Genomic DNA, 14,186 nt, shown 5'->3' on the forward strand with positions numbered 1-14,186 from the left:
TCTGTGTTATTTCTTCCCCATTAAAAATAATCTTTTATGATCTTCTCTATAGCTGATTTTTCACAATTCATATTATACCAAAACCTTCAAGATATATTACAATAAAATGCAAAAACCTGAGCATTAATGCCCTCTGTACAAAGCGGAATTCTCCAGAACTCGCCGGTTCTGTATAAATACATATCTTTGCTATGCTTTTGGAAAATTACTGTTATTCCTCACATGCACTCAATCAGCAATATGATCTTGAGAAAGTTACTTTTATCCCCTCACATATGCTAGCGGCCTTGGGCAGATGTTTTTTGACGTACAATCTCGCCCACAGGTCTTTCCAAAATATCAAAACACGTGTCTGACCAGCTTTGTACTGGTTCCTAAATTTGATTGATAAATTACAGCATTTTTGGAATTCAGTTAGTGTAACAATAATTTAGAATAGCCAATGCAGATATTTTTATGAAAAAGGTAATCCGTAAACCCTTTATTGATATTTTTCCCGGGATTTGTTACCCACTGTTCTCCTGAAAATGCTTGATCAGAATGCTTACTTTTTTCTCTGGAATCGCGTCGAGGGTCACCATTTGATGGAAAGGATTTCTCTGTACCTCGTTCAACCTAATTAAAAACAGCTCACTCCAATCAGAAGGTGTGACATATGTTAATACCTTTCCAGTGTCCAATTATTCCAGATATATGAAAAATCAATACAACAAGCAATTCTGATATTTAGAACATTATTTTATATAGAGGATTTAGCATATTCAGTACAAAGCAGATCAAGTATTTATATTACCCATTCAGAGATCTCTGAGGTGGATTTTCCAGTGGTCTTTCCCTCACAGCAAAATATGTAGCAGGTCAAAAGAAGACCCCTGAAAACCGACCCCTCCCTTTTCTTTTGCCTGTGCTTTTAAAGTACATTTCCTTGGGGGCGTTTGTCTTCCGGTATGGTTCCTCCTCCATCTAGTGTCATCCTTCACTGCTGTGCTGGTATTGGTGGCCACCTACTTGACAGGCGTGTTCTTCTCCCCCTCTCTGTCCACATCCTGTGACCTGGCTTCCACTGGAGGTCACACACTAACCTTCTCCTTGAAATAGTTATCTATTGGTTCCTATCTACCAAAGCAACTGTTAATATATTTACTTTAAATTCCTATTTTCAACTTATAATTTGGGTCAGCTAATTTAGCTATTTACCTATAAAAGTCCTAGTTTAGAACATTATGTAAGGTTATTGTTAGACTAAATAAACTTAAACTATATTCTGGATATGAATCAAATTCAGCTATATTTGGGCTAATCCCAGTCTAAACTGGATTTAAACATCTTACAGTTCAGACTTACTATCCTCTTGGTCGAAAACCACCTCTAGGAGGTGTAAAAAAGAGCAAGAGGACAGTTTCTTATAGTTAAATTCAATAAATCAGAGAAAAACTCACCCCGTTTAACCCGGATGAGAAACTCTTATCAATTACCACTTATTAACTAATTCGACTATACCTTTATTTCCCATTCTATAATTACAATAATATAATAGGCTATCATTTATCTAAATATTATAGCACTCTCCTATCGTGCAGCAAGTGGGACAAATTGAAGTTATTCAAAACACAGAAATACAACATCAGACTGATCTAAACACACTCTATTCTCATAAGATAACCAATATATATTCTGCTGAGCATCCAATATTCCCAAAGACCAATGCCGGGCCGTCTGAGATTCGAATCATGGTTCCTCTCATTGGTGCTGTGTACTTGAGCATGTCTTCTTTTCTCTGTGGAAAAATCAGCGCATCTAATGTATGCTCTTAAACTTTATTTCATATCAGATATCAAAACCAGTCAGTCAATCAGTAGGATATATATGCACAATATGCATCAATATACATACAACACTGTGATGCTTCTCACAGAAACCCCTCATCCTGTGGGGGCTTTGTGGAATGTGTCTCCCACCTCCTCTGTTGATGCTCTGCAGCCATTTGTCTTAGAGAAAGCCATAAACTCTGTGTTGTTTTCCAGTCCCTATCCCAAAGTGACTAAGTGACTGAGCAGAGACATTAAAAGAATGTCCTTTTGTCAGCCGATCTCCGTGACCTCTGCCCCGACCATATCCTAAATGACCGTCCTTGTGCAGCTTATCCACCCGGCCACCTCGTCCACTAACCAGTCGGCCAAGAAGATCCTGTGTAATGTTTTCCCAGACCGGCCATAAACAGCACTAAACCTTCTAATGGTTAATTCCCATGGTCAGCACGTCTCCTAATGGAAATGGAGAAAGTTCATCATTACACAAACTCAGCCGCTCCTCCGATGACCTAGAACAGAACATTTAAACATAATTAAAGATATATTTGAATTAACAAATGACAAGATCATCTCTGTAATTGCATATTTTCATATCAGCATGCAGGGCCGCCATGCTGGAGTATCCACCTTCTGTTGAGTCCAAACTGGGCCTATGGAGGAAATGTTTGATCAAAAAAATAGAGATTGGGGAGAGAAATCTATCACCGTCCATCAAGTGCTGACAAGACTGGTAATGATCCACTCAAAATGCTGCTTTGAATATTTCTCTTCAACAGAAATATTCAACATGACGTCTTTCAAGAGTCATTTTCAAGATTCGTGATTCATTTGAATAGCCATAGTGAGGAATCAGATTTGACTTAGTGCAAGTATGCAGTGTAGAAGAAGATGGAGCAAAACAGAAAACAATCTCAAATTATATATTATATATTATAAAGTGGAAAATAAAAGTCCTTTAAAGTGACAATGGGGGTGGGGGAGGATAGTACTGTGTCCATGTGAAATGTCCACGTACAATTTCTGCCAACTCTCTCTTCTTTCTCTCTGTCTCTCTCCCTCTTTCCAGGACCAGGGAGAAGGAGGAGGAGGAGAAGAAGAAAGGACAACAGAGCAGGGTACCATGGTCCAGACCCCTCAGCCTTCATCAGGTCAGCTCTTCATTTCCATCAATGTCATTCCATTCAAAAATTCTTCCATTATCATTTATCATGAGCAGTTTTTATCCACTTTCTCTTCACCCCGCCCCCTTAAAAGGAGTAGTAGAGAAGTAAAAAACAATAACATACACATAGAAATAGAATGATGTCATTCCGAAATGTTCAATATTAATTATATATTAATATATATTAACCCATTGATACCTGATGCAGCATTTGTGTGTGTATCCCTTTAAGACCGCGAACCGCATAGGACGCGGTTCGCGGTCTTAAAGGGATACACACACAAATGAGGGATATACACGCAAATGTTGCATCAGGTATCAATGGGTTAATAATATAATATTAATATACGCTCGATTCCTAGGTTCGCCCGCCCTGCTGGCCCTGCAGCTCGTTGAGCTGGCCCTGCAGCTCGCATATGCAGCTCGGACGCTGCACGGCCATTACATGCAGCTTGGCTGCTGCGTGGCCTCGCCTCGCCTATTGGCACGTGCACATGGGTGTGTGTGTGTGTGTGTGATGTCATCACATCATTAGATAATTAGGGCAATCACCTAATTAAAAAATCCGGCTCCGTCAGGTCACCCACACGGGTGCTCTTCTGACATCACTGATGACATCTTCACAGATGACATCACTGAGGACATCATCACTGATGACATCATCACTGAACTTATATAGACGGTTTTCACGGAATTGGGTTGCTATGGGAACAGTTTGAACCCCATCTTATTTCCTGTCAGCTATTTCATTAGCAAACATTGCAACAGGAAGTAAGCTAGGGGCAATTTTGAATGTTTATGTTGTCAAATTAAAAGTGTCTATAGCCTCAGCCAGAAAGGATGACATCACTGATGGCATCATCACTGATGACATCACATCATTAGGTAATTAGGGCAATCACCTAATTAAAAAATCCAGCTCCGTCAGGTCAATCGCACGGGTGCTCTTTACACCCCCTATAAGTTTCACCCCAATTGACCCTTTTCACGGGGGCCATTTTGTGTCTAAAAGGCAGGGTAAACACAGGTGCAAGCAAAACACTAATGAGGGTTTCAAACTTCCATGATTGGAATGTGGAAACCCTCATTAGTCTTTTGCTCCCACCTGTGTTTATTCTGCCTTTTCGACACAAAATGACCCCCGTGAAAAGGGTCTATCGCACATAAAACGACAGCTGTGGCCGGCACGCTCGATTCCTAGGCTTGCCCTCTGAGCGGGCTCGCCCACTACACGTCGCATACGTCCAGCGAATGGGGGTGCTCCAGGTTGAATCAGGTGCTCACTTTGCCCAAATTTATGTCCTCGACCCGAGTCTCCATATTACATTAACATCGTCCGTAGTAACCACCAATATCTGTCATTGGGAAAATATTGGCCCCATAAAACTAAACTAGCAAACAATTTTTTTATTAAAACGACATGACATTAAATTCACATTTGAAACCAAATCTTAATGAAATTAAAATAAACACAATAAAAAAAAATACACAAAATAACTTATTTTTCCTTCTTGTGTATGGTGTTTCAACCAGTCTTGCATTGTGATGTATTACATTGTATTTTCCTGTGTAGGCCTAAAAACGTGAAATCGGCTGTTATATCACCAACATTTGGTAGATTTGTGTAATTCTTTGTTTCCGAGTAGTGGGTGATATTTCCAAACTATGTGCAAAGTTTGGCTGCTGTGGGCCTTATGGTTTCTGATGTGCATACAGTTTTACAGAAGAATAAGAATTATAGTTGCTGCGCAGCAATGAGTCATGGCCGGACACTGATGACATCATCAGTGATGTCACAACACTGAAGACATCACTGATGACATCATCAGTGATGTCACAATGCACACCTGTTCAACTTTTGAGGGTTGAGCGTGTTTTTTTGGTACTATGAAAATGTCTTATGGGAACAGCAGAAGTGATGTATCCTGTAATGCTACTGTAACCTAATGACTGAGTCCATCTAACAGCAGTGTGTTTGTGTAAACGTGTTGTCTCTACCATGACTCACTCTGTGTGTGTGTGTGTGTGTGTGTGTGTGTGTGTGTGTGTGTGTTTGTTTGTTTGTGTGTAAAGGTGTTCGGGAAGAGGAGAAGCAGACCAAACCTAAGACGTAAGATGACCATCTCTAACTGTCCATGACATCATTACAGCTCAGCAGTGACATCACAGCTCAGCAGTGACATCATTACAGCAGCATTATTATGAGTCAAAGCTCTGTCTGTAGATTTTAAAACAGTTTATATTATCCAGCTCTCCTAAAAAGAGGTATCAAGTCAGAATTTGGCCCTTCCAGTGTTGTGCAAGTTCACACAAGAGCTAGCTCAAAGTTCAGCTCACGCAGATTAAAATGAACTAGTTCACGTTCATAGTTCACAATTTTGAACTTTGAACTAAGTTCACAGTCCTAAAGAATGAGCAGTTCAGTTCATGAGCAGTTCATTTTAGTGTTTCTTTTTTCTCCCTGTGCATGAGTGTCAAGTCAGCCAGAATGTAAAAGTACTAGGTCTTCCCCTTTATGGATTTCAAAATAAAACTCTCGATGTAACGTTAACCTTAATATTACATTTGAGTAATGCTTTGCAGCCACAGTTTCACTCCATGTAATCTTCACATCAGTATTTTGATACAAGATTTGTTGTTTCATTCATTGAAATACCTTGTTTCTCCAAAGGTGAGAATTTGAATACCTTTATTCTGAAAGTGAATTGCTTTATTCTGAAGTTTGCCCGCCAGCCCCCACAAAAGCGTACGCTTGTGGGAGGGCTTGATGTTTGTTCCTTGCTGCAGCAGACTCAGATATGACGTTGAATCTCTGCGCTCTGCATACTACATACATGAGTCTGTGCCACTTCACAGCCACTGCTGGTTTTTGAAGGCCGGTTGAAACTGAATGAGTGACAGGTCGTAGCACCGATGAGAGAGCGGTTCGTAAAATGGGCTGCGCCTCCCGTGTTGTCTGATCACAAAGTCGTTACTGATTGGGGAAGACTGAATCCATCACTGGCATATGACTGGTCAAGTGAACGGTTCCCTCCCATAACCAGCCCTCTGAGGGAAAGTGTCCCAGACCCAGAGAGAGATCTGCAGCATGCAGTAACGTAGTGTATCAGACCCAGAGAGAGATCTGCAGCATGCAGTAACATAGTGTATCAGACCCAGAGAGAGATCTGCAGCATGCAGTAACATAGTGTATCAGACCCAGAGAGAGATCTGCAGCATGCAGTAACATAGTGATCAGACCCAGAGAGAGATCTGCAGCATGCAGTAACGTAGTGTATCAGACCCAGAGAGAGATCTGCAGCATGCAGTAACGTAGTGTATCAGACCCAGAGAGAGATCTGCAGCATGCAGTAACGTAGTGTATCAGACCCAGAGAGAGATCTGCAGCATGCAGTAACGTAGTGTATACGACCCAGAGAGAGATCTGCAGCATGCAGTAACATAGTGTATCAGACCCAGAGAGAGATCTGCAGCATGCAGTAACATAGTGTAACAGACTCAGAGAGAGATCTGCAGCATGCAGTAACATAGTGTATCAGACCCAGAGAGAGATCTGCAGCATGCAGTAACATAGTGTATCAGACCCAGAGAGAGATCTGCAGCATGCAGTAACATAGTGTATCAGACCCAGAGAGAGATCTGCAGCATGCAGTAACATAGTGTATCAGACCCAGAGAGATCTGCAGCATGCAGTAACATAGTGTATCAGACCCAGAGATATCTGCAGCATGCAGTAACGTAGTGTATCAGACCCAGAGAGAGATCTGCAGCATGCAGTAACATAGTGTATCAGACCCAGAGAGAGATCTGCAGCATGCAGTAACATAGTGTATCAGACCTAGAGAGAGATCTGCAGCATGCAGTAACATAGTGTATCAGACCTAGAGAGAGATCTGCAGCATGCAGTAACATAGTGTATCAGACCCAGAGAGATCTGCAGCATGCAGTAACATAGTGTATCAGACCCAGAGATATCTGCAGCATGCAGTAACGTAGTGTATCAGACCCAGAGAGAGATCTGCAGAGTGCAGTAACATAGTGTATCAGACCCAGAGAGAGATCTGCAGCATGCAGTAACATAGTGTATCAGACCCAGAGAGAGATCTGCAGCATGCAGTAACATAGTGTATCAGCGTAAGAACTCTCATGGGTCTGGCGTTGAGACTACGCTGCACCTGACTGAGTGAACAACATGGCGGGACAACTTTATGCAAATTGTCAGGCGGGGGGGAGGGGGGGGGGGGGTGCACGCTCCCTGCTCGCGGACCTCCCCACCTGCCCCACAATGCATTGCGCAGCTGTCTCCAATAAGAGCACCGTTAACTCCCGCAGGTGTGAACGACGCTCACTGCACATTCATGGATTTGCAAAAGTCTGCGTTCAGCTCACTGTTCACTAGAATATGATGCACAACACTGGGCCCTTCATTCTTTGTTGGTTTAGCTACTTTCAAAACATCACATCCAATAATCAGAGCTGGCTTTCCTGAGAACAATGTAATAAGGACAATCAGGTTTTAAGGTTATGAAGATTATTTATTTCCTTTATAAAGACAGTAATTATTATTATTATTATTATTCTAAAGACAGTATGCTATGCTGCTCTGACTTTATGTAACCCCACAGTGTGGACCGTGGAGTGCGGACCATGAAACCAGATCTGAGGAAGCGTAAGTGTGTATTAAGTTTTATATCCATGAAAACAAAGCAGCACACATTCTGTTTCTATGCATGTTTGTGTGTTTGTGTGTGTGTGTGTGCGCACTTGTGTGTTTCTGTGTGTGTGTGTGTGGGGGTGTGTGTTGTGTGTGTATGTGGGTGTGTTTCTGTGTGTGTGTGTGTGTGAGAGAGAGAGTGAGTTCATGTCTTTAGTAAAGTGTTAGTCTGCTTGTGTTGCTTTGTAATGGTCATTTTTATAGAAGTCATATTCATACTGGTTCAAATATAAATATAGTCTTTCCTAACTTTGCTGAGCTTTTGTGTGTGAAAGAAACTAAACAGCAGCAGCATAAAGACGCAGGTCTCAAATATAAACAGGTTGAATTCAGTGATTGAAGCAAATAAAAGGCTATTCATTGAAGTTAGATGGTAAATCAGACAATAATAAACACAACAGATGTGTTAGATGAGAAGCTGCTGTTGTATTGAGTCTTGTTGTCTCATCAGATGCCTGTGATCTCACACTGGATCCAAACACAGCAGAGAGACACCTCCTCCTGTCTGAAGACAACAGAAAGGTGACGTATGGAGAGAAGCAGCCATATCCTGATCACCCAGAGAGATTTGACTACTGGCCTCAGCTGCTGTGTAGAGATGGTCTGAGTGGTCGCTGTTATTGGGAGCTGGAGAGGGAAGGAAAGGTTATTATAGGAGTGACTTACAGAGGAATCAGCAGGAGAGGACGGGGTGATGACAGCTGGCTTGGATATAATGAAAAGTCCTGGAGTCTGTTCTGCTCTGATGATCTTTACGCTGCCTGGCACAATAACAGAGGCACAGTCATACCTCTCCCCTCCTTCTGTGTCTCTAACAGAGTCGCAGTGTATCTTGACTGGCCTGCTGGCTCTCTGTCCTTCTACAACGTTTCCTCTGACAAACTGATTCACCTCCACACTTTCCACTCCTCATTCAATGAACCACTTTACCCTGCGTTTGGGTTTGGTTTAACTGGTTCCTCAGTGTCTCTGTGTCAGGTAGAGTGAGAGAGAAACACACTGTGACCAAACACAGCTGCTGAGATGATGCTTCACTCTGTAGCCACACACACACACACACACACACACACACACACACACACACACACACACACACACACACACACACACACACACACACACACACACACAGCTCTGTATGTTTCACTCTTTTCTCTTCTCTTCACTTGTTCTCTCTCTAGTGTGTGTGCGCGCGCGCGTGCGCCAATTAAAGCTTGCCTGACTGCAGCTGCGGTCGCCACATGTGCTCCAGAGCAGCGCTGCGCGCGCTCTCTCTCCCTCTCTCTCTCTTTCCCTCTCTCTCCCTCTCTCTCGCTCTCTCTCTTTCCCTCTCTCTCTCTCTCTCCCTCTCTCGCTCTCCCCCCCTCTCTCTCGCTCTCCCCCCCTCTCTCTCTCTCCCTCTCTCTCTTGCTCTCCCTCTCTCTCTCTCTCTCTCCCTCTCCCTCCCTCCCTCCCTCTCTCTCTCTCTCGCGTGTATAAAGGACAGCGAGTGCAAGGAAAAACCCACCACAATTGTGATGAAGGGAAGTCTTTTCAGGATACAGATCCATGTTGAATGTGCCTCCATGTGTTCCTGCGAGAGGTCTTCAGTCTGTCCTGTACTTCTGCAGCCTGTTGCACCAGCTGAACCTAAGTTCTCTCTTAAGTTGGGGTGTAAAGTCCACACTAACTGCTACGTTCAAACTAGCTTACGTTTCAACTTATGCACAGCTGCTGCTGATTAGATGATCAGTCTAACCAAACAGCCACATCCCGATCTCACTGTACTAATCAAACTCCACTCCAAAGATACGTGAGTCCAGTGCAACTCCGTTGAAGTGGAAAGTTACGAGTGAAGTTTATTTAATTTATTATGGTTATGCTCAAAATAGTTATTAAGTATGTCTATGGAAGTATATGAATCTGAGTTGTTTGATGACCTGCTTTATAATATTCTTATTTGATTTAATATTTGAATCTATCATGAATGTGAGCTGATTAGGTGTATAGGATCTTATCACAGGATTTTTTTTAACTTGTGACATGAATGTAAAAAAAAGTGCTGTGAATGTTTTGGAGAGGGGGTTGTATCATTTTTTAGTGGTCTGTACAGACCATTGGTCAGTACCACTAGGGGGTGCTAAAGCGAATGGTCCGGACCAGTTGGTGTGGTCCTTCACTGTACCACGGACCACTAGTGTGGTCTGTCACGTGGTCCCTTCTCCTCTTAATGCATCGCAGTCAGCGTACAGATGCTCTGACCATGGTCCGGACCATCAGTGTGTGGTCTGTGTGGTCTGTGGTCTGTCACGTGGTCTGCCCATCAGTGTGTGGTCAGTGTGGTCTGTGGTCTGTCACGTGGTCTGCCAGCGTTCCTTCTCGTCACAATGCATCAGTCAGCGTACAGACGCTCTGACCATGGTCCGGACCATCAGTGTGTGGTCAGTGTGGTCTGTGGTCTGTCACGTGGTCTGCCCATCAGTGTGTGGTCAGTGTGGTCTGTGGTCTGTCACGTGGTCTGCCAGCGTTCCTTCTCGTCACAATGCATCAGTCAGCGTACAGACGCTCTGACCATGGTCCGGACCACCTGTGTTTGGTCTGTCACGTACGCTAGTACATGGTCCGTCAGTGTTAATTATCCTCTTATGCATCGCAGTCAGCGTACAGACGCTCTGACCATGGTCCGGACCACCAGCGTGTGGTCTGTCACGTGGTCTGTCAGCGTTCTTTCTCGTCACAATGCATCAGTCAGCGTACAGACGCTCTGACCATGGTCCGGACCACCAGTGTGTGGTCTGTCACGTAGGCTACGTGATCCGTCAGTGTTCCTTCTCCTCTTAAAGGAATGATCCGACGGCAATTCCCGTGGACATTGTGTTAAAGGAATTTAATTCCCGAGTTCATAGCAGCAATTTGTTTTCAAATCGACCAAACATTGGCGGAAAAAACTGCATTTTTGTTGTTCTGGTGTGTTCAGCAGCTCATCCATTACCCAGGGTTCATTGCGCTGATAACACGCGCTCCCGAGTCCCCACCCTGCCCTGAGTCAGACCGAGACACCGGAGACAAATATACATACTTACTGTACATACGGAGAGAGATAGCGAATTTTATTTATAGAAGAGGAGAGGAAAGGAGAGGAGAGAGCAGAAGAGACAAGGACATAGCATAGTTTTTTTTTGCAGTAGCTTAGCTAGCGTTAGCTGACGCTAGTTAGCTATCAGAGTGGGAGAGAGGCGTGATTTCTAACCCCACATAGGATAAGCAATAACCACGCCCTGTGGCGCCGGGATTGGCCAGGAGCAACACTGGAGGGCACGCAGCCCAGCGATTTCATGAACCAACTGAATAGCTCTTGAGAACAGACAGCGATATTGAGAGCGGACATTGAAATGAATTATGGTCACCTTCACCTACCTTCCTTAGCATAGTAATAATAATAATAAGCATAATAATTGTAATCTACACAATGTACACAATCTACAAAAACATGCAATAATATAAACGGTGTTGTGTTCACGTTCATAGCTCATAAAATATAATGTATCGTTAATTTCAAGCTCAATTCTTACCCAGAGAAAAGGTACAGCACTGAAAATGTAACAAGCAATAGTTTTTTAAACATCTTTATTATAAAAGATGAAAAACCCCAGGTGCTTTAGTCCCAAGCTTCAATGCTCCTGGCCAATCCCGGCGCCACAGGGCGTGGTTATTGCTTATCCTATGTGGGGTTAGAAATCACGCGGGAGAGAGGGGGCTGTTTGGCTAAGCTAGCTTACCGTTGTTTAGTTAGTGTTCCTTTAGTTAGCGTTAGTTGAGAAGAGTCTCAGTGTCGTTAGATTACACAAAGAGAAAACGTCAAACATGCCTATGTGTATGGTGCCTCAATGCTGCAACTATTTGCGGGAGGTAAACCAGGTACATCCTGGCCGACAGGAAAGCTATCACAGGTAAACATGGAACGGGGCGCAAAAAATGGCTGCGGATGATAAACAACTGCCACTATGATGAGATCACAGCACAAACGTGCTTGACGGACTTCGGATATGCCCATTGCATTTTACAGAAGATGACTACAACAGCTAGCAGAGTTGTTTGGCTTTGGAGCAAGAGCGCTGAAAAGATCTGCAGTTCCCCAGTCTGTTTCAACGTGACGAGACCAGGGAGAAGCTACAGGTAGGCCTAAGCTTGTTTTAGCTAACGTTGGCTAAGTTAGCTGTACTGAAAACCAAGTTTTGTATCTGTAACTTGTTGTGTCTGCTCTAACGTTACTGCAATTGCTAATCACTCTGCCATGTAGTCTCACTGTGTCTCATTTGCGTCAGGATTCCCCCCTGCCTGCGTTAGGCTAGTTTGGGTCTCTGTGTCGGTGTTTTGCTTAGTTGTTTACAGTTTATGCTGCATAGTCAGGAGGCAATATGATGTTTCACAAGCTTGTGCAGTATAAGCTCACTCCCCTAAATGAGCTGATCATGACAGTGATCGATACCTGTCAATCATTCAGCCAGTCATTACTGTAATTTAAGATTGTAATTTTGAAATGACAATGTGTTTACTTGGAAAGAGTATATTTTCCCTCTTATTATTTTAGTATTCCCAAATATTGCGTGGTTTCTAAGCAGCCATAGGCTTTTGGTTCTATCAAAGCCTTTATTTTTGAGTGATACGCTTTACTAAAACACTCATTGTATCATATTATATCAGAAGTGTTCTTTGTTTTGTGTTCATACAATAGTGATGTCAGTTAGATTTGGTTAGGTCAGAGCTATGGAATATTAAATCATCCATCTTTGCTCACTACATCTGTCTTCCTTACGCCAGGTGTGCATAAACTACATGTTATTATTTTTAATACAAAAATGTGAAATTATTATTGGTTATCGGACAGGAGAAGCAGATATTTATCAGTTATCGTATTGGCTGAAAAAAACAGCCAAAGTCCATAAATCCTCCATATCTGAAGAACATAAGGGGGGGATTTACATTGCTTGATGGATGACTGATTCCTCTAATCTTGTCTCCTCTCCAGATGACTACTCGACTACTAGAACTAGAACTACTACTACTAGAAGCCTCCACAAGTCAACAGCAACCATCTGCATCTCCCACGGTGCAACCATCTACATCTCCCACGCCCCGGCCCAACTCAGCTCAGCCCGACCCAGCCCAGCCATAACCCCCCTGCCCCAGTATCATTGCAGCCTCCATCGACCTGGTAGCAACTGCATGAGAGAGGGTGCTTGGTTACTCAAACGCACACGGGCACACTTGCCACATGAGAAAAGTTAAAAACAAGTCAAACTGAGCTGGTGTCAGTTTGACTGACAAACGGTACAAGTTCAAACCAAATTGATTCAATTGTTTGATTCAAGTTCAAACTAAACAGTACATACCGGTATATATATTTAGAAACAGGAGAGATCGCATAACATTTCACTGGGACCAAAACCACAAAACAGAATGAGGGGGTCCCCGGTATATTTTCTATCTTGTAAGGGGTCCTTGGCTGAAAAACATTTGAGAACCTCTGGGCTAAGTATCCGGGTTGTTGCTGCTGTCTCTTGTTTGGCGTATTTTTCTCAGTGCATGAAAGAGCGATTATTCTTATGCCAAATTAGGAAGATGGCTCTTTTGTCTGGTCTGGACAAAATGGAAGCTAATGACAGGTTTCCATACATTTTCCAGACTGTGATTTGTTTTGAAGATTTTGCTGAGTGGTCAATATGATTTATGCTAACTGCTAACTAGTTTATATCAGTGAAGATGAAGATTGTTCTTCACAGTGACTATCAGAATATGTGAGATGATTGGCAGGGTTCATACACTTTACGTTTTAAAATTCCACATTTTTCGAGGCAGACCCTATGTCCTTGACTGGATGTGATTTAGGTACATGGTATTTGATATAATGCATGCTGACAGCAGTGTTGGGCACTCATTACTAAAAAAGTAATATATTACATATTACTCGTTACTATTTTCAAAAGTAATATTATTACTTTACTTATTACTCCATGCCAAAAGTAATTCGTTAGATACTCGTTATATTACTTTTCCGTTACATTCCACACAAATGGCAATAGGCCTTTTTCACTGCAGCGATTTTGTGTCTAAAAGGCAGGAGGTAACACAGGTGCACCAAGATGTTAATTAGGGCTTCCAACTTCCAGTCCATTTAGGTGTTCCAGTGCTGGAGCCTTAATTAGTTAGTTGGTTGCACCTGTGTATACTCTGTCTTCTAGACACAAATGGCCGTTGTGAAAAAGGCCCATAGCGTTTTTCTCATCAAAATGCAGACTTTGCGGTGCGAATGTGTGAACTAGGTCTATTATGTGCCGTTCCATTTAAACTAATCGCTTTGCCAGAGCACAGCTTCCTACAGAGATGCTTGATGAAGAGCACACCTGGCTCAAAGTGATGACTGACAAGATGCAATCTTTTATCTTCTGCTTTATAGAATGCAGTATGCACTGCCAATGCAAACTCAGTACGTATAGGCTACATCTTTGCTTAACAAGTT

General features: G+C 42.8%; 1 long non-coding RNA gene across 1 annotated transcript; it reads left to right on the forward strand.

Moving 5' to 3' along the window:
• Window positions 1–2,883: 2,883 nt before the first annotated feature.
• On the forward strand, window positions 2,884–8,240 carry LOC310791303. Its single transcript, XR_014553424.1, has 4 exons — window positions 2,884–2,959; window positions 5,047–5,083; window positions 7,599–7,642; window positions 8,139–8,240. It is a non-coding gene; the product is annotated as an uncharacterized lncRNA (long non-coding RNA).
• The last annotated feature ends 5,946 nt before the right edge of the window (window positions 8,241–14,186 follow it).

The sequence above is a fragment of the Poromitra crassiceps genome (genome assembly GCF_964638095.1).
Source record: "Poromitra crassiceps genome assembly, chromosome: 16".
Taxonomy (NCBI): Eukaryota; Metazoa; Chordata; class Actinopteri; order Beryciformes; family Melamphaidae; genus Poromitra; species Poromitra crassiceps.